At 32.6% G+C, this 24299-nt stretch overlaps 2 pseudogenes; both read right to left on the bottom strand.

Annotated features, from left to right (window-relative positions):
• Window positions 1-7720: 7720 nt before the first annotated feature.
• Window positions 7721-9109, bottom strand: LOC114719049 (ervatamin-B-like; annotated as a pseudogene).
• A 9512-nt stretch (window positions 9110-18621) lies between these two features.
• LOC114719050 (cysteine protease XCP2-like) lies at window positions 18622-22358 on the bottom strand (annotated as a pseudogene).
• Between the last annotated feature and the right edge of the window lie 1941 nt (window positions 22359-24299).

The raw sequence follows: 24299 nt of genomic DNA on the forward strand, positions 1-24299 counted from the left end.
TTGAATTTCAAAAACCAGAATAAAAAAAAAGAATAGAATATCTCAAAATTCGAAATTTCAAATAAATACGTATGACTAAAATAAAAATTTACGATGTTGTTAAATTATAATAGGGACAATCACTAAGAGGTTATATAAATAAAATTTTAATTATCAAAACGTCGTAATAACAAATGATCAACCCAAAACTGTTATTATTTCCTAATTTAAAACTTATCATTACTTAGTATTTATTTCTTAACAGACTTTAAAGTAATTAAATCCCTTTCATTGTAATATGACCCTTGTAATGAGTTTAACAACTTTATCAATGTCATTTACAATTTACAAATTCAACATTTAGAAAAACACAAGTAACATGGCCTTGTCATAAATCATTTACTCATTACTAATGACATTTATAACATTTCAATATAGACTTTCGTCACTTCACCAATATTATTTCCAACACCTCTTTATATTAAGTGGTTTAAATCATGATCTTCCCGCATTTTTTCAAAATGTTAAAATTATAAAAAAGAATTGTTATACGTAGAGTTATTAATTATGACAACGCGGCCCCCCAGGAAACATCAAACATGATAGAAGACGTGGGTCCCACGATCAAAAGTGGGGACCAGATACTCAAATGAGTGATTTTAAGCTCTCCACAACCACACGCCGAGCGACCGCCCATCCGATAAAGGAGACAGGGATAGGACAGCGACTGAAAGTGTTACGCGCACAAACGGTTATTATGTACGAAAAACACATTCCATCACATGCTCTATATCTAAAAAGTAAAATAACATCCTTTCATCTAACACCTTAATTATATTTTCTGTGCATCTAATATTTTATATATGTTTTGATATCTTAATTTTATTTATAATGTATCCAGTACCATGAATTATAAATAAAATTAAAATATTAAATATAATTAAAAAATAATATTGGAATACTAAATGCATTAAAAAAATAATATGCAAGTGTTATATGCTATTTTATCTTGTATGTATTGGTTTATGTAAAGACATATTTATTATTGGGTTACTATAGTGTTTGATCATTATAGTTTATACCGCTTTTATCTTGATTTTAATATTTATAAATTCAAATAATATATTTTTAGTCTCTCAATAAATAAATAATCTAAATTTTAATTAAAATATAAGAATTATTGTTTTTTACTGATAGAATTGGGAACTAAAATTTATAATTTGAAACTATAAGTAAAAAAATCAAAATAAAGACCAACTACAACAATGAAACATTATATTACTTTATTATCATACATATTGTTATTGTATTACAACATACTTTAAAATAAGTTTTTAGATATGATTTTATGAAGTATGATATATACATGTGTGTGTAAAAATTTAGTTTATATGAAAATGGGTCTTATATTTAGATGGGAGAGACTATATAGATAGATGAAAATAGATTCCATCTCAATATGATGATTTTCGTACACACATTGGAGAATTTATTATTTTATATACAGTTGTTGTTACCCCAATTACGTACATAATTTGGGCCAGGCTACTATTTATTTATTTATTTATTTTTGCCCTCCGCTGCCTGCTTTTATTTTATTTTTTATTTTTTTTCTTTTTCAAATCTCCACTAAACCTTGCCGCGCTGCTTCTTCCTCGCTCATTCATTCTCCTTAAACACCTCATCTACGCTCCAAGGACGATATAACAAAATCCCAAAAAAGATTAAAGAAATTATTTTTTCGACCAAAAATTGATTTATTGTTAACTCTTATGAGTTTTCCTCAACCATAAATATCAGTTCCTATACTCATAATCTGTTAATTATGACTAATGTCAAGGTGGATTATACAACATATAAGTTGCCAAAAAAATACCAAATATTACTGCCTCTGATTTTTAATATAAAAACTAAGAAACTAGTTTATAAATATTAAGAAGTTAATTAAGTTAATTTTTTGTTAGAATTAGTTAAGTTAGTTTTTTTATAACAAATAAATGTTGTGTGTCCTAAAATATCCTTATTAATCATGTATATTAGAATGAAAACCTTTTAACATGTACAATCATAATATGGACAACTTTGGGTTATTTAAAATTATAAAAAGGTTAAATTGAATTTGGATCATCCAAGACTTTAGATGGTCTAGATTAAGATAAACATAATACTACTTTTGATTCTAAATATAAGAGTTAGTTAGAGATTTAATTTGATACTAAATCTAAGACACTAATTTATTTTGTCACCTGTATTTATTCATTTTTTTTCTAAACAATTCCTATTACAATTATACATGTTAAGGAATCTTTATTTTAATACATATTATTAACAAGGACTTAAAGTAGTAATATTTTTTTACATTTGGTATTTTTTTGGCAACTTATATATTGTATAATCCATATTTACATTAGTCATAATTAATAGATCATGATTATAGGATATTTATGATTGAGGAAAAGAGTTAACAATAAAATCAATTATATCAAGATAATAGAAATAAAGATATGCATGTGTGCCAACCGTTTCTTTTCCTTTTTTTTTTTTTTTGGGTTTTGTTATTTTGTCCGTGGAGGATAGTCATGGATGAGGTGTTTAAGTTAAAGAGAAAGAGGGAGGAAGAGGCAACGTGGCAAGGCTTGGCGGAGAGTTGAGAAAGAAAGAAAATTTAAAAAAAGAAAAACAAAAGAAAAAAAAAGGAAAAAAAAAGAAGAGGGCAGCAGCCAGCGGACAACAACGAGGAAGGAAAAAAAGGGGAGAGAAGCCTAGTCCACATAATTTTATACCTATTATTTTCATAGCCTTATGACTGTTAGTCTAATAAGTATAATAATATTTATATATAAAAATAAAACATCAAATTATTATACAGCATGAAAATAAACTTAAATAGTTCAATTTCACAAGGATATAGTGTGCTCTACTTTTCACTCCGATTTGATTTTAATTTTTTAAACTAAAATTTACTTTTGGGGTTTTTCACTTCACAATTTGATAAATTAAATTATATATATGCACAAGTATAAGTGGCGCACATGGGTTATCAAGGACTAATTATAAGAGAATAAAATTTTAGAAAATACTACTTAGGAAATTAATTAAGTCAATAAGCAGTGTATAACAAATGTATATTGATTTCTTTAAACTATCCTCTTTAATTATGTGCAATGAAATTACTTCTTGATTGAGAGTCTCCTTGACATATGCAATCAATATGAATACTTTGGGTTTAATGTTATAAATTTGGGAAGGAGATAGATTGAACTACTATATTTAGGGTTATAGTGAAACCCCTAATCTAAACAATGAATATAGATTATTGGGTTAAGGTGCATCCAATACCCTAAAGTATTTTCTCATGTGCATCTAGTGTAACAATCCCCGTAACAAGTGCATAATTACTTATTTTCAACACAATAATTAATTCTTTAAAGATTAATAAAATAGAAAAGATTTACCAAAAACATTTAGGTAATAACTATGGTAGAGAGAATAAATCATATAATTAAAAACAACCATAGTTATATAAAAGACCTCGTTAATAATGTCGAAAAGTCAACCATGATATGAAAAATAAAACTAATCAATAGAAATCTACAATAGTCATTAACAATTCATATCTATAATAGAGTAATAGCCACTATTCCATAATAACAAATATAGTTAATATAACAGAAATAATCAATACTTGATTTTTCACGTATATATCAAATCCATCATGAAACTTAAGGAGATAGTTAACAAGACTATCTTTATTAAATAATCAAGGGATGAATCAAATTGACCCAGTGACTAAAATTCTAATTCAACAAATATACATGGAGTGATTACAAGATAGTTAAGTAGGCAAACTACATTTTCAAATAATATATAGTGTAAACACCTTTACAGAAAACAATATATAATAATTCAAAATGTAACTTGTATGCACAAAATTCCATCAACCATCTTTATAACCTCCTTGTAACCTCTGATAGAACCCATGGGCTACTCACATATAATAGGATTTGTCACTTTAACAAGACTGTACTAAGCTCTCCAATAATAAAGTGTAACTCACCCAAAAGTTACAGAGCTCATATCGGACTGTGGGTCCTCTTTCTTTGAAATATGAAAAGGTGTCATGTTTCTTGGGTTGACTCTTGACCCGGCCAAAGAAAGGGTGATACCAAGGACCCTAAGAATGTTAAAGCCAACCGTTGGTTGCCAAGTGGCGACTATACCATGTGGTACGAAACAACTAAGCCTCCTACAATCATACTCCATCACAACTTGATACAGTTCCATAAGCATTTCAATAGTTCAATTTCATACAATTCAATGTCCATAAATTATTTCCAAATTCAATACTTAATTTTGTTCAACATCAACAATATAATCTCGAGATCAAACAATTCATGTACGCTTAACTAACAAATTTATCAAAACATAAATTTCATATTTTTATTCCACACTTTTTGTTATACATAAAACACTAACATATAATGATAATATTTATAATATCACCATATGCTTATAATCACATCAGCAAACATACAAGATAAATTAGAAAGTAGTTACTTTAAATTCTTGACATAAGAACTAAAATAAGAAGATTCAAGACTCAAGAGCCCAAACCAAGGTCACTCTACAATAATAAATTTATAAACATGTATTACTAAAAAAAACTAATTAATATAACATTACATAGTTTATTAGTTAGATCCCCATAATTGGCTCACTTAAAAAAAATATTCTTTAGGAAAAAGATAAAAATTCATCTATTCTTCCAATCCATTCCTAAAACTTATCAACTCTATTTTACTTATTAAAATTATCAATAAGGATAACTCCTTCCAATAATCCAAAAGTCCCCAAAAAGTTCTCACTTTAACTCTTAGGAAAATAACTATATATAAACTATGCTTCAAATTATCATTGCAATCCTACTACCTTCATTTGTTAATCACTCCCGATTCATTAGAATCAATAAATTATAATATTTTTCCCAATTTGTTCAAAACACTCAACTTCCACTAGTTAAAGTTCCTCCAAAAATTCTCAACATTCATATTCTAACAAAGTCCTCAAAACTCAAGCATTGGATCTCCAATATAACCTCCAACGAACTAAACTAAGAGATCAAATTCAAAATTAATATCACTATTATCACAATTAACAATTTTTCAAGCAAACCCTAACTTATATTTCCTCAAATCAACCATCTAAATAAAAAATCTAGGTCATAAACTCCTATTCTAACCCTATAAAGCTCCATTAATATCATGATAATAACTTAGAAGCCCCAAAGATTGAAAAAATCTATCAAGCCCTGATAAATTTTATTTTCTGTCATAAACTTACAAAAACAAAAAGAAGAAGCTAAATAGAAAAAGTAGAATAAAAATGGATTACCTAAATATCTTATATAAGACCAAAATAAGACTCCTTTTTTTCCTTTCCTCTCACCCTCTCTCAAACTTGCTCCTACAGCTTGCTAAAAGACGGACCAGAGGAACACGAAGGCGAAGCAAGAAAGGGGAGGGGAAAAAAGGTTTGAGAGTGGGGTACACGTGACCCCGCCATTGAAATGTTTTTTTTAATAAAATTTTTGTAAGGGCCACGGCCCACGAGGGGATTTACCCCCCTTCACCTACTTGCCTCTTTATATATATACACACACACACATATATTATTTTTATTTTTATTTGTCTAATAATAATTTTTTTAAAACTATTATTATTTTTTTAAATTATATATACTTTTCATCCAATTAGTATTTATAATTTAGGCAATAAGATTAAATTTAAGTACTATTAATTAATCTCCTTTTAATAAAACTTGAATCCCAAAATAAATATTTTGGATGTTATATCTAGTACCGTAAAGTATTTTGTGGTGTGTCCAATATTTTGAAGTATTTTTTTAGGTGCATCCAATAAAACTGGTAATACAGGCCAACCTGCTGGTTATAGGTTGGCCTGTGGCGGGCTCAAGGACCGATCAGTTGGTCCGAAAAGGACCAACTTCTAGTGGGATGATATTTTACCAACCCAGCCCACCAGGATGAGTTTGTGGGTTGGGCTCACCAACTCGCCATTGTTTTTTGGGTGCCTTTTGTTTTCTTTTAATAAAGTCTATTCTAATTCTTAAACACCTAAAATAAAATATACAAATAGAAATTATCATAAATAAAATATGAAATCTAAGGTTCCAAACATTTCAAAATATTAAGCATATATGATAGTTTATCCTAAATGATTAAACATACATCCCAAACTAAAACATAACAAATCTAAATCGATAATAATACAAACACAACGTTACAAATCACTATTAAGTGCTCAACCATGAGCCACCATTCAATGTTAATATAGTTCAAAGAATGATATGAAGATATGAAATTATTTGGTTGGGTTTGATAAGTAGAACCATTTTAATGAACTTTGCCACAAATAAAATTTATAATACAAAGTGAAAGATATATTGCATTATGGTAATTTTAAATAATAAGAATGAGACAAAGGATCAAAGGAGTAAACATAATTATATTTGACGGGAGGGAAAAATTTAAAATAAAATAAAACGTGTTGGCTCGCCAACCTTGCAGGTTAGCCTGCCGTGGGTTTGATCTTGGTGGTTATAGATTCAAAAGATTCATTTTAAAATGAGCCTGATTTTCATCAATCCAACCTACTTCTTGGCGAGTTTGGCTCAACTCATATTACCAACCCTAGCATTTGGCATGGTGAAGTATTTTTTAGTGCATTCAGCACTTTAAAGTATTTTTTTCTTAGTGCTCCTAGCACCCAAAAATATTTTTGGTGCATCCAATACCAAGGCAAAAAAAAAAAAAAAGAACTTCAGAGTGTTGGATGCACCTAGAAAATATTTTAGAGTATCGAATGCACTACAAAATATTTTGAGGTGCTAGATGCGCCTAAGAAGATACTTCAGGGTGTTGAATGCACTTTAACCCTAGATTATTTAACAAAGTGTACCAATATCTAGGTGGTTAGGCATTGTTTAGGGTTATTGTCATTCACTTGGAGGGTCATTATGCGAATTAACACATAATAAAGAGATGACGAGTTCAATCTAATTGGGACTTGGAATGATTCATTCATCAAGGAAATGCTCATCTCATCGCATCAGACATCACTTACTCCATTGCATTCATTCATTAATACCTTGAAGTAAACAAGGTTTAATTCAATTAGATAAAAGAAAAATGACAGAAAAATACTTGTTAAATCTTAAAAAGATAAATAGGTCATATTGACTATCCTTATAATGATTTTGACTGCACTTATAATGGTTTGTACTTCAAAATTGGTTAAAATCATCTATTTGTCATTTTGAAATTCAACAGTCAAGTTTTCTGGATAAAACCACCCATACCCGCTCAATTGTTAAATTGCTATTGATATTTTATTTATCTAGGAACTTAGATAATAGGCTCCGTTTAGAGATCAGCTTAGATTAGTTACACTTCTAGTTTAGAATTAATTTGACCCCCAAGGCAGCATGGATGGGAGATCAATGAAGTACACATATAGATCTTTCATTCTTCATCAAACATACATAAGCTTTATTCATAGCAAATCGTTTGCCATTTATTTATGCCCAATACATGCATAGTACAACAGACTGGTGCATTTCGCACGGATATATATTGCTCAGATTTATTTATTATTATGAGAGGGCATGTTCGCATAGAAGCAGCAAGCTTCAAAACTGGTGTTTCTTTATTCCCTTTGATTGGTTATGCACCAGAACAATTTATGTTACATACTCCGTGAGCAGCACCGGTGTTTCTTTTGATGAAGATGTAGCCACCTTGTCCCCAAGAGGGTCCCCATGAGTTCTTGACAATCCAATAGTCTTGATCATCACTGGTTGAACCATATCCTACGATTAATACGGCAAGATTGTGTTCACAGGAATCGATGCTTGAGCAATCGTTCCCATTAAAGATTCCCTGCCAAAGTTAAGAAAGCAACTATTAATTACTTTTCAAATGTGTCTTGTTGGATGATAATGAAAATTTCTATTAATTACTTTTCAAATGTGTCTTGTTGGATGATAATGAAAATTTGACTTACACCCTTGTAAGACTTAAAATGCGGGCTTGCATATAGGGAAACACTAATAGGTTGCTTAAAAACAAGACAACGGAGAAAACTTTCGGATATAGGTGTGTGATACCAATAACTATAACTGTCAATAGTAGCAAATTTCTTCTGTTCCTGCATCAAAATGAAATAAACATCACTAGCATAAAACTAGAATTAGAAAAGATACATGTACTTAAACTAGCCAATTAGTAGACACAAAGCTAGGCACCAGTTAATAAACACTAACAAGTGTGGAATTGCAAGCCCTATCTTTAGCTTTATATGGGTAATTCCTTTCTGAGGCCATACCACGATTGTTGATGACGTATTGAAATGCATTGCCGTACCATCCTCCATCACAGCCTTTGTTATTCTTATCGCAAGATATGAGTTGTTCAGAAAGAACTGGAAGCCATTACTTAACTATTTTATTTATTCCTTCTAAGACTCCAGTTGCAGAGAATGCCCAACAACTACCTATAAAAATGGACTTGATTTTGCTACTATACTTTTCTTATGATTAGTTTATAACAAAAAAAATAAGTAAATTTATAGTTATCACATTTGCCTTGGTCTTTGACATAAGTTACAGCCCCTTTGGTCCTCGAATCCTAAGAAGAAGGTGCATTTGGAAAAGCTGCATCATTCAATACCGTTTTACCGTTGTTGCTTCCCATTATGAGTTCTTCTGTCTCATGTAAGTAGGTTTTACTGAATTCTTCATAGCTCATATCTGAAAATTTGTTCAAACCTAGACGATACTCGTAGGGTGACTTTCTTTTTGCATTTTCCTCGTTGATATTTTTCAAATTGCTTTTGAAAATATGAAATCTCATCACCTCCTCTTCTAGGGTTCGGTATTCTCGTTCAGTCTCCTCCTTCCACATTTGGAATAGGTGGAAGACTTCTTTTTCAGAATTGAATTTGTCAAGATCTTGGTTCAGAATGGAATAATCATTAGGAACACCAAAAGAGAGACAAATAAGAGAATAGCAGAGAAAGAGAAAGAGAAACAATTTAATAGCCAGTGAACTCATTGTGCACTAGAAGGAGACAGTTATCAAGCATCTGGATTGTGATTCTTGCATAGCATTGTTTCACACACACACACACTGAAGTTAACTTGCCCTTAATTTGTCGCTTTGGGGTTACTCCAAAAATTAACCGAATTAATGCAATATAGTGCACAATCCGGGTCGTATTCACTTTGAGGAGCCGATAATAAAATTAAATCCTAGTAAATAAATGCAAGTAACCTAAACTATAAAAAGGATTTTTAATTTGATAATTGCTAAGTAAACACCTTGAATTAAATTGAAATTAAAATACTTTTTTTTTGTTTTTATATAAAAATGATTAAAATGAATGAAGATTAAAGAAATGAAAATGAGACACACAAGTAACAATGATAATAATTAATCCTCCAATTCAACAACACAGACAATCCTCCAAAAGATATGGGAGTTAAAATAATGAATTTAGAATTATAATTAAGCTTTTAATCCAACAACCGAGCCACCTCGAATTGCCACAAAATATGTTCCTAAAATCCCAACTTACTAACTGCAACCAGAATAATAAAAAGGGATTAAGGATGCTAAAAACCAATGCCTAATTAGAACTCTTAAATCCAAAACAACAGAATTAAAGCTAGCAAGAGACAATATGATCCAAGATTCCAAGCCACCTCAGAAAATCACAATATATTAACTCCAAAATCAATACAAATGTCATAACCACAACATTATAATTGAAATTAAAGTTATAAACAGCCCAATGTTAAATGCTAAGCAATAATTCAGTCACAATAATCTCTAAATATAACTAGATTAAGCAATACAATTATCCCAACAATCAGAAAAACTATCCTAAGACCTAGGAATTGTTAAACAATTATTGAGTAAGAAATTAAAGCAACTAAAACTCCCCTTTGATGATCTGAGCTCTTGCCATTATTGTTGAATTAGAGAATTATGAAGCTAGCCACGGTTTGCCATAAAAAATGCCATATTCAGAACTCTATTACGGTATGCCATGGAGGAGATGATGATGGTGATGGTGTATATGGATTGGGTTGAAGGAAGAAGAGATGGATGATTTCGAATTGATGGAAGTAAATAAATGGAGTCAGACGAATGGGATTGAAGAACACAGTGACTTCCGTTGAGCTCACGCCGTCGAACACCTCCAGTCCTCACTCTCTCCTCTCTGCCACCGTCCGTGCTGGTCCTTGTGTTGCTGTGTTTGTCTCCGTCACACGCCCCCTGCCACCAGGAAGGTTCAACGGAGAAGGAGCTTAATAGAGACAAATTGAGCTCCTCTCCTCATGGTTCGCCGCCTCCAGCTCATGGGTCTCTGCTTTGTTGCGTATCAGCTCTGGTCCCCTATGTTTTTCAGCAGCCCCAGCTCGTTCTCGCCCTCTCCCCTTCCAGCTGATGATGATGAATGGAATTATTAGGGTGGAGCAAAACGTTGTTATTTTTTTTTTCTTTTTTTTTTTTAAATTTATTTTTCTTTTCTTTTTTTTTTAAATCTTCCAAGAACCTGCAAGCAAAATTCAAGGATAAGGTAGCATTAATTGTCCTCAAAAATCAATTAGTTACAATTAAACCAAAATATAACAATTTTGCCCCTATAAAATAATAATTCAAAATAAAACAAATTAAATCAATGAACAATCAATTAAGGCAAAAAGGGACCAATTAAGTTGACAAAACCCATATAAAAGATACCAAAATCAATGACCAATTAAGTTATCAAGCATCTGGATTGTGATTCTTGCATAGCATTGTTTCACACACACACACACACACAGTCCCCTAGTCATAGTTGACACTATTAAATGCAAATTGAGTTTAATTAATACAAAGAAATAAAAAACCGAACATCCGTATATTGATTGAACGCGTACAACAAATATATATAAAACGTTCATATGTATTATATCCAACATCTTATAGCTAGGTTCTCAAACGTTAGATAAATTACATATCCAGTGTACTCAATCTCTGAATCCAGGGTAGAATGGATATTCCAAGAAATTGGTGGACCCTGAAAAATAATTAATTTTTACTCATGGGATATTAACAATTAAGTATTTTGCCACATGCATTATATTTTTACTTTTTAAGATTGTCTACTTACAAGTCCTAAACCAGCGAACAGTCCACCCGTCAGTTTTTAGGTTTATGGGATTTAGATTCTCTTAATAAATGCTAATTAATTAATTTTCACGATTAGGTTATTCGAGCAACTGCATTCTTGTTCTTGACGAAGAGATCAATGCAAAAAAAATTCTAATTGTTAAAAGCTTCATCGTTACAGATTTAAGAAATCTGTTAGTATTAGTTGAAAGTAATAAATATATAAAAAAATGTATTTTTTTTTTCAAATATGCCCTTGTTGATAAGAAGATAAGCGTGAGAGAGAAATAGTGAAGAAAAAATATGAAAGAGAATGTATGGGAAAAGTATAATGCAAATAATTAAGAGTAAAATTGGTAAAAATATATTTAATATTTAGACAACCGCAAATTGTATCTTATAAAAAAGACTGGACCAATTAAAAAATTTGGATGTTATAAAAAGGAGTGGAGTATAAAACTACGAAATCATGATAAGTAATTAACATTTATTGAGAAAACCCAAATGCCATTAACCGTAAAACAAGCAAACGCGTTCTACACTTCTACTCTAAAGTAATCCCATGCAGTGGACTGTTCCGTCAGTTTTGGACTTTTAAGTCGACAACAATCTTAAAGTAAACATATCAAGCACGTGGAAAATACGTAATTGTTAATATCCAATAAGCGAGTTTTTGTTTAATCCGTAGTGTATTATTGATAGCAAAAAAAAAAAAAAGCTAGTTTTTTTTCCTAGTAACTCCTTTTTTTTTGGGTGAACTATTTTGGATCTGTAACTATTATATTTATGATTAAATCGAAAGTCAAACTAGTTTTTATATTAAGGACTGAAAATAGTTTTTTTTCCATCTTTTATTTGCTCCGGATATAATAATTATGCTATATGCTGTGGACTGATTCCTTGGGTTCGGCGTTCGGACTTATGGGGACCAGATTATTTTATTATCTACTTCCTCTTATCACAATATAAGTCACTTTAATTAATTTATTTTTTTGCCAACCACTTTGTCTAATTTATCAGAATTAATAAATGATAGTTAACTTATTAAATCTATTTCAAATTAATTTTTTTAATTTTATCCATATAAATGAGGTTGTGAAGGAAAGAAAAAAATATAATGAACATTAATTGCAGAAACAAAATTAACAATTTTTGAAGTGACTTATATTCTGGACCAATCTATTTTTTAGAAGCGACTTGTATTAGGGATGGAAGGGAGTATTAATCTTCAAAGTTTTTTCATGTGGGAAATACATGAAATTAATATCCAACCCGTCACCAAAAGATGCTGTGAACTGGTCCGTCGGTTTGGGACTCTGAGCATTTTATAATTGTTTCCTTACATATTACTTCTTTTTTTTTGCCATGAATATTTGTTTGAAAAGGATCTTAATAATTACTACTCCTTCTGTCCTTAATATAAGACCCATTTAACTAATTTGATTAGATTAAGGAAGTAAGGTAAGTTAGTTAATTATAAGGAAAGTGACACATTTTTCCTAAAACACCATAATCATCTTTCTTAATACTCCCTCTCCCTCTTCTACTTGATTATGGTTGAGGGAATATCCATAGGGGTAATTTAGAGAAAATTGATAAATATGAGAAATGGGTCTTATATTTAGGACCAAAATCAACTCAAGAATTGTGTCTTATATTAAAGACCGGAGGAGTATTTCAAGTAACTCATTGAGATTTGTTTGGGCTTTATTAATTTTTACTTTCATGTGTTCTCTTGTACCAATTCATAAATATGATGTTTATTAAGTATTGTTATAACAATAAATGATGCGTGAAACATATCGATGTAGCCCAAATAATCCACCAAACATTTTTTTTTGGTTCATTACTTCACAAAATCCAATAATTGACGATGGACTAGTCCTAAAACCTAAGGAATTATATGAATAAATTCAAAGGGAATGTCTATTGTTGATTTAAGAGCCGCGGGTAGGAAAATTAGAGTACTTATAGGCTATCATTAGGAGCATGATAAAGAGAGGCCATTAATCCTAAACTTAATTGATTTCTAATACTACCTCTGATTCTTAACATAAAAGCTAGTTGACTAATTTGAGTAGATTAAAAAAGGTTGTTAAGTTAGCTACTTACAATAAGTGGATGTTATCTTTCTTAAAACATCCTTGTTAATTAAGTGTAATAGCTAGAACTATTATTTGATAAAATTGTTAACATGTGCAACTACTACAAGGACTACTTTCAAAAAAATGAATAAATATGAAAGACAGAGCAGATTGGAGTCTTATATTTATAACCAAATAGAGAGTCAAGCTAGTTCTTCTATTAAGAACCAGAGGTAGTATAACTCAAAATGGTGTTTCTCCATAATTTGGTTTGTCACTTTTATTTTTTTTATTTTGATTGATTTCCAGCTCACTTTTGGTTTGCCTTAATTAAGATTAATTATGGCCCCAATTTTGCATTAAGAAAACTATTTCAGTGATAGCTTTCATCCGAATAATACAATATCTTCCATTTTGAAGATAAAAGGTTGAGCCACATAGAAGCTTTTATTCATACTAGGGCTTACATAAGTTTCATTTAAAAGAAAATCATTTTCCATTTATTCATGCCCAATTGACAAACTCAATTATTTTTATATATTTTGGTATCTTTTATATGAGTTTTGTCAGCTTAATTGGTCCCTTTTTGCCTTAATTGATTTATTTTATTTTATTTTGAATTATTATTTTATAGGGGCAAAATTGTCATATTTTGATTTAATTGTGACTAATTGATTTTTGAGGACAATTAATGCTACCTTATCCTTGAATTTTGCTTGCAGGTTCTAGGAAGATTTAAAAATTAAAAAAAAAAAGGAAAAGAAAAGAAAAATAAAATTAAAATAATAATAATAATAATAGGTGGGGCAAAACGTTGCGTTTTGCCCCACCCTAATAATCCAATGTTCATCATCACCAGCGCGCTGAGGGAGAACACGCAAGCGGCGCTGGAAAAACAGAGCAACACGCACACACGCAGAAGCGGACGCCGAACGGAACAGGGAAGCGAGCTGGGGACGGTGCGAGTCCAAGGAGCATTCCTCATTCTTCGCCGTTGAACCTTCCTGGTGGCAGGGGGCATGCGACGGAGACGAAAACACACACACGCGAGGCGCGGCTGGAGACGAAACAGAGGGAAGACCAGAACAGAGCCGCGACGGCGGCTGAACCAGAAGGAGACAACGCGAGCTGACGGCAGAACGCGACACACAGAGCTGGACGAGAGCAAAGACACCAGAGGAGCGAGCGCCTCCGTTCACCACCATTGCCACCGTCTTCTCCTTACCGGCGCACAAAACCAGTGAGGACCACTGTTCCGTCATCTCCTCCATGGAAGCTTGCAATAGAGAATTGCTGGTGGCAGCGAATTTGATGGCAAACCGTGGCTAATTCATGATTCTCCAATTCAACAATAATGGCAGGAGCTTGGATCTTCAAGGGGGAGTTCTAGTTACTTTAATTTCTTACTCAATAATTGTTTAACAATTCCTAGGTCTTAGGATAGTTTTTCTGATTGTTGGGATAATTGTATTGCTTAATCTGATTATATTTGGGGATTATTGTGACTGAATTATTGCTTAGTATTTGACATTGGGCTGTTTATAGTTTTGATCTCAATTATAATGTTGTGGTTATGACATTTGTATTGATTTTGGAATTAATATATTGTGATTTTCTAAGGTGGCTTAGAATTTTGGATCATATAGTCTCTTGCTAGCTTTAATTCTGTTATTTTGGATTTAAGAGTTCTAATTAAGCATTGGTTTTTAGCATCCTTAATCCCATTTTACTATTCTGGTTGCAGTTAGTAAGTTGGGATTTTAGGAAAATATTTTGTGGCAACTCGAGGTGGCTCGGTTGTTGGATTAAAAGCTTAATTATAATTCTTAATTCATTGTTTTTAACTCCCACATCTTTTAGAGTGATGATTGCCTGCGTTGTTGAATTGGAGGATTGATTTTTATCAGTGTTATTTGTGTGTCTCATTTTCATTTCTTTCATCTTCATTATTTCAATCACTTTTATATAAAAAAAAAACAAAAAAAAGTATTTTAATTTCAATTTGATTCGTAGTATTTAATTAATAGCTTTTCAAAATCAAAAATCTCTTTTTATAGTTTAGGTTACTTGCATTTATTTACTAGGGTTTAATTTCGTTTTCGGCTCCTCAAAGTGAAACGACCCGATTGTGCACTATATTGCATTAATTCGGTTAATTTTTGGAGTAACCCCAAAGCGACAATTAAGGGAAGTTCAACTTCAAGTGGCGCCGTTGCCGGGGAGCCAAGAAATTGGTTCCCTAGTAATTAAGTGTCAAGTAGCCTTGATTGGGGTTCATTTGTTGAGCCTTTTTAGTTTTCATTTATGTTAGTTTTTTTTTAGTAGTTTGCATTTGTTTTTTTGTTTTTCATGGCTTGGTTTAATAGCAATCATGATCTACTCTCGCATTCTCAATTTTTTGCAGGAAATAGTACGTGGAATGAAGCACCTTCTAATTCAACATGTCTCAAGAGATTGAAGAGTTGTTACAACAGTTGGACTCCTTCCAAGCTCAGCTAGAGTCTCAAACGCCTAATCACATCTATGCTCATGACACCTCTTGGATGAACCATCATCTACATCAATCACCTAACCCATCACTCCCACCTCACCAACCATACTTTAATCATATATCTCCACCGTATACATACCACCAAGAACCACCTCCTTTTCCATATGAATACTACCACCAACCCTCGTCCCAATCCAAGTACCATTCTCTCCCCCAATCTCATGAATATCAATTCAATGAACCTGACCCATTTCTTACTATTCCTAAGAAGGAACAGATACAATTTTTAAGAGAAGCTTACGACCGCTTAAATTCATATTACCATGGATTACTTGAAGAGGGAGAGATATCTGGGATTTCTAAGGAATTAGAGGAAGAGCTAGAAGAATGTCAAAGTGCATTGGGAAAGTTCTTGAGTGATATAGCGCGAATTGAGTCTGAGATTGGGAAAGATGAATCAAAGTGTCTAGATTCACTCATGCAAGAGGCTGAGATGAAGCAAGAACATCTACAAACTCACAAGGACTCGTGCCCTACATCAGGTAATATTGCTCCTCTTCTTGAGGAGATTGACCCTTGTACTAGAACTACTATTCCTGTTGAAGTTATTGATAATGTGAGTGATGATGAGGTGGATGAGGAAATCATAGTTGAATCCCCTCAAATGTTTAACAATAAAAATTCTCACTTGAACACTTCTAATAGTAGTTGTTTAGTTGATGATATTGCTTACACTGTCACTGCTTCTTTGTATGAAGAACATGCTTCTCTTTCTAGTGCTAGATTAGATGGTGCAATTGATTCTGATTTGAACGAACCTCTATCTTGTTCTTGTAATGCCCACACTATATGCATGGAGTTGCATTGATAACAAGTATGATATACTTGTTGGGTTGCAAAAGCAGAACTTTAGTAAACTGTGTGCATCGCCTTCTAGTACTAAAAGTGCTGACAATATAAAGCATGATATTGATGTGAGTTGCTTAGATGTTAATCCTGTGGAGAAATGCGAATTTGAACATAGCCTTGGAAATTATCTTTCTGAAAATCCCATTGAGTTGCATGCTTCTAATGAGTTAGTAGGAAAAGATTCAAAAATTTTAAAAGACAAAATTGTAAATAAGAATGAATCTTTTCGTCTAATTCTTTCTTGTGACTTGCCTCCTGATTTAAGTAGCTATGTAAATAATAATATTGCATTGCATAATCATATTGTGCATGAATCTTCTTCTTCTTCCACTCTTTTTTCACCCACTTCTTGTGTTAGTAAAAGTGATGTGATGTACTCCAACCACTGTCAGTTGGATTCTTCATCTTTCGCTTTGCATACACAAGACATTTTTGAAAATATTTCTGATTATTTGATTCCTATAGAAAGGAATCCTATTGACTTTCTTGGGTGTGATATTTACTTGGAAGATTTTGCCACTCAAATATACCTATGCTACTCTAGATCTTTCCAAGTTTTTCTTTTTGGACTAGATACTGCTGCTTGTTCAATGTTTCCCTTGCAGGAACCCTCACCACCAAGAAATGTCAATGGAGAAGTGAGCACACTAAAGAGATATATGTTTCTCATCCGGGATGAGAACTTCTCTACAAGAGTTTGAAGAGATTTCGTTCTAAAGGTTGTCCCTTTCCTTCCTTAACTCTTATCTTTTGAATTACTTGCTTGTTTTGTGAGATAAGTGTGGGGGAGGGACATAGCCAGTAGTAAAAGGTAGCTTGTGTTTTGTTTTATTGTTTGTTATTAGTTGCATGCAGTATTTTCCTACCTTGTCCTTGCACATTTTGAGCTTCCAATTGTTCATATCTTTAGTCTAAGCTTGCATTGAGGACAATGCAAGGATTAAGTGTGGGGGAGTAAGTGTTATGTTTTGTTAGGATTTGTTTTCAAAAAAAAAAAACAAAAAAAAAAAATTTGCCTTTGGATTTGCTCCTGTTTCCTAAGTATTGCTGCTATAATTGCTCTCTTCTTTGCCTTATTGGTTGATTTCTGAATTGCATCGCATGATTTGAGAGTGATTCTTGCTTAGGAATTTTGTTGTTGGTTTCTGTGTCCTCCTGTTTTCATTCGCCTCAGTGTTCTGCACTGCTGTATGGGCGAGTTGCTGTTCTCTCTGTTGCTGACTTGACTTTTGTAATCCTTGGGCATCTCTTTTAAAATCCTTTTGCACAATGCTTGTGAATGTTGCACTGCTGAGTTTGATTGCATTTGAATTAAGTGATTTCTGTTCTTAGTTGATTAGCATAGTAGAATGCCTTTAGTGCAGTGTTATTAACCTTGTTTCATAGCTTGATACTTAAGGAGGAAACATCTTGGAGAAAGCCTTGATGGAAGGATTGTTGAGCCATATATTTTCTCATCTTGTGTGATTTTCATCTAGTTTTGGTTAACCTCTAGAACTTGTTTAGATTCTTTTTCAAAGCTGCATTAATACCTAGATTTGTGAAGATGATAGGGGCATTCATTTCTAAACCTTTACCCAAACACAAACCACTTCATTTAACCTTTGTTCACCCCTTTGAGCCTTCACTTTCATTCCATTCATTTTTTTTAGCAAGTGTTTTGCATGAGTTACATTTGGTTTTTCATTTTGAAAAGTACATCATTAATGTCTATATCTTTGCCTTCTTGGGTTTGGATGCCAAAAAAAAAAAAGAAAAAGAAAAAAAGAGAGAGATAGAAAAAGGCAAGAAAGAGAAGAAAATGTTTAGAAAAAGCCAAAGAAAGAAAGTTATTAAAAAAAAAGAAGAGAAAATAAGTTGCAACAAAAGAATAAATTTGAAATAAGGCATTCCATGGTGGTTTGAAGAGCAAAGATTTTGTCTCAAAAGGTTAAAATCTGCACATTGGTGTTGTTTCATGATTGTACTTTAGCTCACTTTGAGTTGATTATTTATTACTCATGCATTTCACTTGTTAGTCCATTTCATTCATTTGGCCATAGTTTCCAACATTACAACCCTTCAAGTCCCCTTGATCATGAGTCTAAGGTATGTTAGTGGTGGAGATATTAGAATCTCTACAAGCTTATGGTAGGTGCTATTCTAGGTGGATTGAGTGAAATTTTTCCCATTTGAGAGATGAGTGAAACACTTGTACCACATGTGAGCTCTATTATGTTTCTCTTCTTTTATCCTGCTATGTTTCTTGTGTTAATTTCTTTGCACTGAAGTATTCTATGATTGTTGATTAATTAAGAATAAAGATTACTTGAGTTAATTGCACATTCATGCTTAGTTAGTTTTATGTTTGCTTGCATTGAGTCTCTCTATTGAATTCTTCTTTAATGAAGTTTTGCCCAGGAGTGCAAAAGGCTAAGTGTGGGGGAGTTGACAAACTCAATTATTTTTATATATTTTGGTATCTTTTATATGAGTTTTGTCAGCTTAATTGGTCCCTTTTTGCCTTAATTGATTTATTTTATTTTATTTTGAATTATTATTTTATAGGGGCAAAATTGTCATATTTTGATTTAATTGTGACTAATTGATTTTTGAGGACAATTAATGCTACCTTATCCTTGAATTTTGCTTGCAGGTTCTAGGAAGATTTAAAAATTAAAAAAAAAAGGAAAGAAAAGAAAAATAAAATTAAAAAAATAATAATAATAATAGGTGGGGCAAAACGTTGCGTTTTGCCCCACCCTAATAATCCAATATTCATCATCACCAGCGCGCTGAGGGAGAACACGCAAGCGGCACTGGAAAAACAGAGCAACACGCACACACGCAGAAGCGGACGCCGAACGGAACAGGGAAGCGAGCTGGGGACGGTGCGAGTCCAAGGAGCATTCCTCATTCTTCGCCGTTGAACCTTCCTGGTGGCAGGGGGCGTGCGACGGAGACGAAAACACACACACGCGAGGCGCGGCTGGAGACGAAACAGAGGGAAGACCAGAACAGAGCCGCGACGGCGGCTGAACCAGAAGGAGACAACGCGAGCTGACGGCAGAACGCGACACACAGAGCTGGACGAGAGCAAAGACACCAGAGGAGCGAGCGCCTCCGTTCACCACCATCGCCACCGTCTTCTCCTTACCGGCGCACAAAACCAGTGAGGACCACTGTTCCGTCATCTCCTCCATGGAAGCTTGCAATAGAGAATTGCTGGTGGCAGCGAATTTGATGGCAAACCGTGGCTAATTCATGATTCTCCAATTCAACAATAATGGCAGGAGCTTGGATCTTCAAGGGGGAGTTCTAGTTACTTTAATTTCTTACTCAATAATTGTTTAACAATTCCTAGGTCTTAGGATAGTTTTTCTGATTGTTGGGATAATTGTATTGCTTAATCTGATTATATTTGGGGATTATTGTGACTGAATTATTGCTTAGTATTTGACATTGGGCTGTTTATAGTTTTGATCTCAATTATAATGTTGTGGTTATGACATTTGTATTGATTTTAGAATTAATATATTGTGATTTTCTAAGGTGGCTTAGAATTTTGGATCATATAGTCTCTTACTAGCTTTAATTCTGTTATTTTGGATTTAAGAGTTCTAATTAAGCATTGGTTTTTGGCATCCTTAATCCCATTTTACTATTCTGGTTGCAGTTAGTAAGTTGGGATTTTAGGAAAATATTTTGTGACAACTCGAGGTGGCTCGGTTGTTGGATTAAAAGCTTAATTATAATTCTTAATTCATTGTTTTAACTCCCACATCTTTTAGAGTGATGATTGCCTGCGTTGTTGAATTGGAGGATTGACTTTTATCAGTGTTATTTGTGTGTCTCATTTTCATTTCTTTCATCTTCAGTTATTTCAATCATCTTTTATATAAAAGAAAATAACAAAAAAAAGTATTTTAATCTCAATTTGATTCGTAGTATTTAATTAATAGCTTTTCAACATCAAAAATCTCTTTTTATAGTTTAGGTTACTTGCATTTATTTACTAGGGTTTAATTTCGTTTTCGGCTCCTCAAAGTGAAACGACCCGGATTGTGCACTATATTGCATTAATTCGGTTAATTTTTGGAGTAACCCCAAAGCGACAATTAAGGGAAGTTCAACTTCACCAATCCTTGGCTTTATTTACTACTACGGGTCTTCATATAGAGGATGCAAGCTTCAAAGCTTCTTTACTTGCTTTCATTGGGAAAGAACCAGAGCAATTTATGTTACATACTCCTTGAGTAGTCCCAGTGTTTCTTTTCACCAAGATGTAACCACATTCTCCCCAAGAAGGTCCCCATGAGTTTTTGACAATCCAATAATCTTGATTTGTACCCGATGAACCATATCCCACGATTAATACCGCACGATTATGATAACATGATGAAATGTTCACGCAATCATCCCCACTAAAAATTCCCTGCCCAAAAAAATTAAGAAATTAAACAACCACTTGTCAAATATATCACAACGAATTAAAGGTCATGCAACACACACACACACACACACACACACACACATATATGTAGCTTGTTTTAATGATTGAGTTTGGGTAATCAGTTCGATGCATAGATAATGTCATAATTAAGATCGATATGTCTAATAACTTACACTGTCGTAAGACATAAAATTTGGACTTGCATATATGGAAACACTAATAGGTTGCTTAAAAACATAACAAAAGAGAGAATCTTCTGAGATAGCTGTCTTCCACCAATAACCATGGCCATCAATAGTGGCAAATGTCATTTGTTCCTGAATTATATAAATAATAAGAAGGAAAAGATGATTAAACCAGAATTAGATCATACAAGACTTTAATTACCCAATCGACACAAGCAAAGAAATCAAAGGAAAGAATAAAAACTAACCAGTGTAGAATTGCATGTGCTATCGCTAGCTGTATAAGGATAATCACTTTCAGTGGTAATGCCCTTATTCATGACATATTCTAATGCCCTAAAGTGCCACCCTCCTTTGCAACCATGGGTTATTCGTATCACAAGACATGAGTTGTTGTTCAGAAATAGATGGAAGATTTTGTGTGATTATTTGAGTTATTCCTTCTATGGCTCCAGTCGCTGAGAACGCCCAACACGAACCTATATATGAATGAATTTTTGATTTACCATTATGCTTTTTACATATGGGTTGTGAAAAAAAAGAGACTTGGTTAATATTTAAACTTACCACGTGAGCCTTGGTCTTTAACATAAGTTACAGCTGCAGACAACCTCTAATCCAAGGAAGAAGGTGCATCGGGACAGTACTCACTGTTTGACACCATTTTGCCTTTGTTACTTTCAATTATGGGCTCTTTCATCTCATGTAAGTGGATTCTGCTAAACTCTTCGTAAGTCGTATCTGAAAACTTGTTCAAACCCAGACTATAATCGGTGGATGACTTTCTTTTTGCATTTCTCTCTTTGATATGCTTCAAGTTGTTTTTGAAAATCTCAAATCTCTTTGCCTCCTCATTTAGGGTTTTGTATTCTCATTCTGTCTCCTACTTCCACTCTTGGAATAGATGGAAGACTTCTTTCTCAGAATTGAATTTATCAAGATCTTGGTTCAAAATGGAATAATCATTAGAAGCACCAGAAGATAGACAAATGAGAGAATACCAGAGAAAGAGAAGGAGCAACCTAGTGATGAGAGAAGCCATTGTTGACTTAAAGGTGATATTAAGCTTTTGGATTGCTCTTCTTCTATAGCATCGTCCCAAATATATAGAGCCACATTTAGGGGTGGAAATAGGGCAGGCTAGGCCAGGCTTCGCCTTTAACAAGCTAGGCCTATGTTGAAGCCTGCCGGCCTTAGCCTGGCCTGTGGCGTGTGATAGGCCTTATGTTCAGCCTAAGCCTGGCCTGTACAAAAGCCTGGCTTGGCCTGGAGCCTGTTAAAAAGCCTGAAAGTTTTGAAAAATTTAAACATACATAAATTAATTCAAAATTATAATAACTCAATCTAAATATCTAATATTCAAATTATAATAATAGGCTGATTTTAAAACTGGTTTTTTGAGGAGAAGATCCGGTCAAATAAGCCATAGATTCTAGATGAAACAACTTGTAATGGTTAGCTAAAAAAATCAATCAATAATAACATAATCCATTGATGCGTTCTGATCAGTTTGTGAAAAAAATATTTGCGAAACTAGCAAAATGAATTAAGGTAAATCATCTTAAACTTAACAACGTCATTTTATTATTTAAAAGTCACTAATCGTTTTTACAGGCAATTATTTGTCATACTTTTTATCGTATTATAGGATATTTCATGATGCAATTATTGCAAGTAATAATAATATTATTCCATGACCCTAATCAACATAAGATTTTCATTTTTCTATACAACAACGGAGCAACTAGCTAGATTCACAATGATAACAATAGGAGTGCTATAAAATACAACCATTAGAAACTGGGAACTTAATGAGAATTAATTAAGAATTTGTTAAGAGAATCCAAATGTCACGAAACTTAAAAACCTGACAACAAACGCGTAGATGTAATAAACTCTCACACTACTCGGTGGACTATTTCGTTGGTTTCGGACTAGGATTTACTTAGTAAATTATTTTAATATAAAATAAATTGAAATCTGTCAAAATTTTAACAGATTGGCTATGATAATAAACATGAAAACTAGAAGCTTAAAATTTTGGGAGAATTACAATGAGGTCCCAATCAAGGAAAACAATTAAAAAACAAGTCCCAAAGGTTATCATTCTCACTATAGGACTTGTTATTATAGGCTGCTGGGGTTGTTATTGGGACCTTTCAGTAATTATTTCTCTTCTGTGGGACTTGGTTGTAATTCCCCCTAAAAGTTTTGCCGGGAACTAATTCGCTGCATTGAGACTCTGGACATTTTATACTTGTTATACTATCTCCGCTGCTTAATATAAGAGTTAATTGAGAATTAAATTTGGTCATAAATATAAGACCTCAATTCACTTTGTTTCTCCAAATTTGTAATTTATTCTGTAAAGTTAAAAGGGGTACTGGAGGAAGATTAACTCATATTTGTTACAAATAACTAACTTAACTAATTTTCTTAATTACTCAAATTAGTTAAGTAGCTCTTATACTAGAGGTAGTGTGTGTGTGTAAAAAAATACATGTGTTTGCTCTAGTTGATTGCATTAAAAAATTTCACTTAAATGACTTTTTATGAGATTATTCAAAAATCTCGGATGTAATCTGGGAGTTATTAGGATAGTATGGAATATGAAACAATGTGTTCGTGGATTAAAAATATAGTGGAATTGAAATAGTACATGGTAGGATCCAGCATTCTGATGTTATTTTTCAGTAATATTTAGTATCATAATATTATTTATGGTACATTCAACACCTTAATGTTATTTTCCTAGTACATCAAGCACCCTCTCATATTGCTTTCTATTTGCATCCAACACCATAATCTTATTTATAGTATATTACATTAGATGCACTATAAATAAAATTAGGATGTTGGATGCAACTGAAAAATAAGATCGAGATGTTGAATGTTATTTTGCCCTATGAAATATGATGGAGTGACAAGTTGTGTTTTAATTCATTATTTATGACTTTCCCTAATTTGGGTGTAGAGAAAACAA

The sequence above is a fragment of the Neltuma alba genome, unplaced genomic scaffold (genome assembly GCF_004799145.2).
Source record: "Neltuma alba isolate B1F8T4 unplaced genomic scaffold, ASM479914v2 tig00011887_pilon, whole genome shotgun sequence".
Classification (NCBI taxonomy): Eukaryota; Viridiplantae; Streptophyta; class Magnoliopsida; order Fabales; family Fabaceae; genus Neltuma; species Neltuma alba.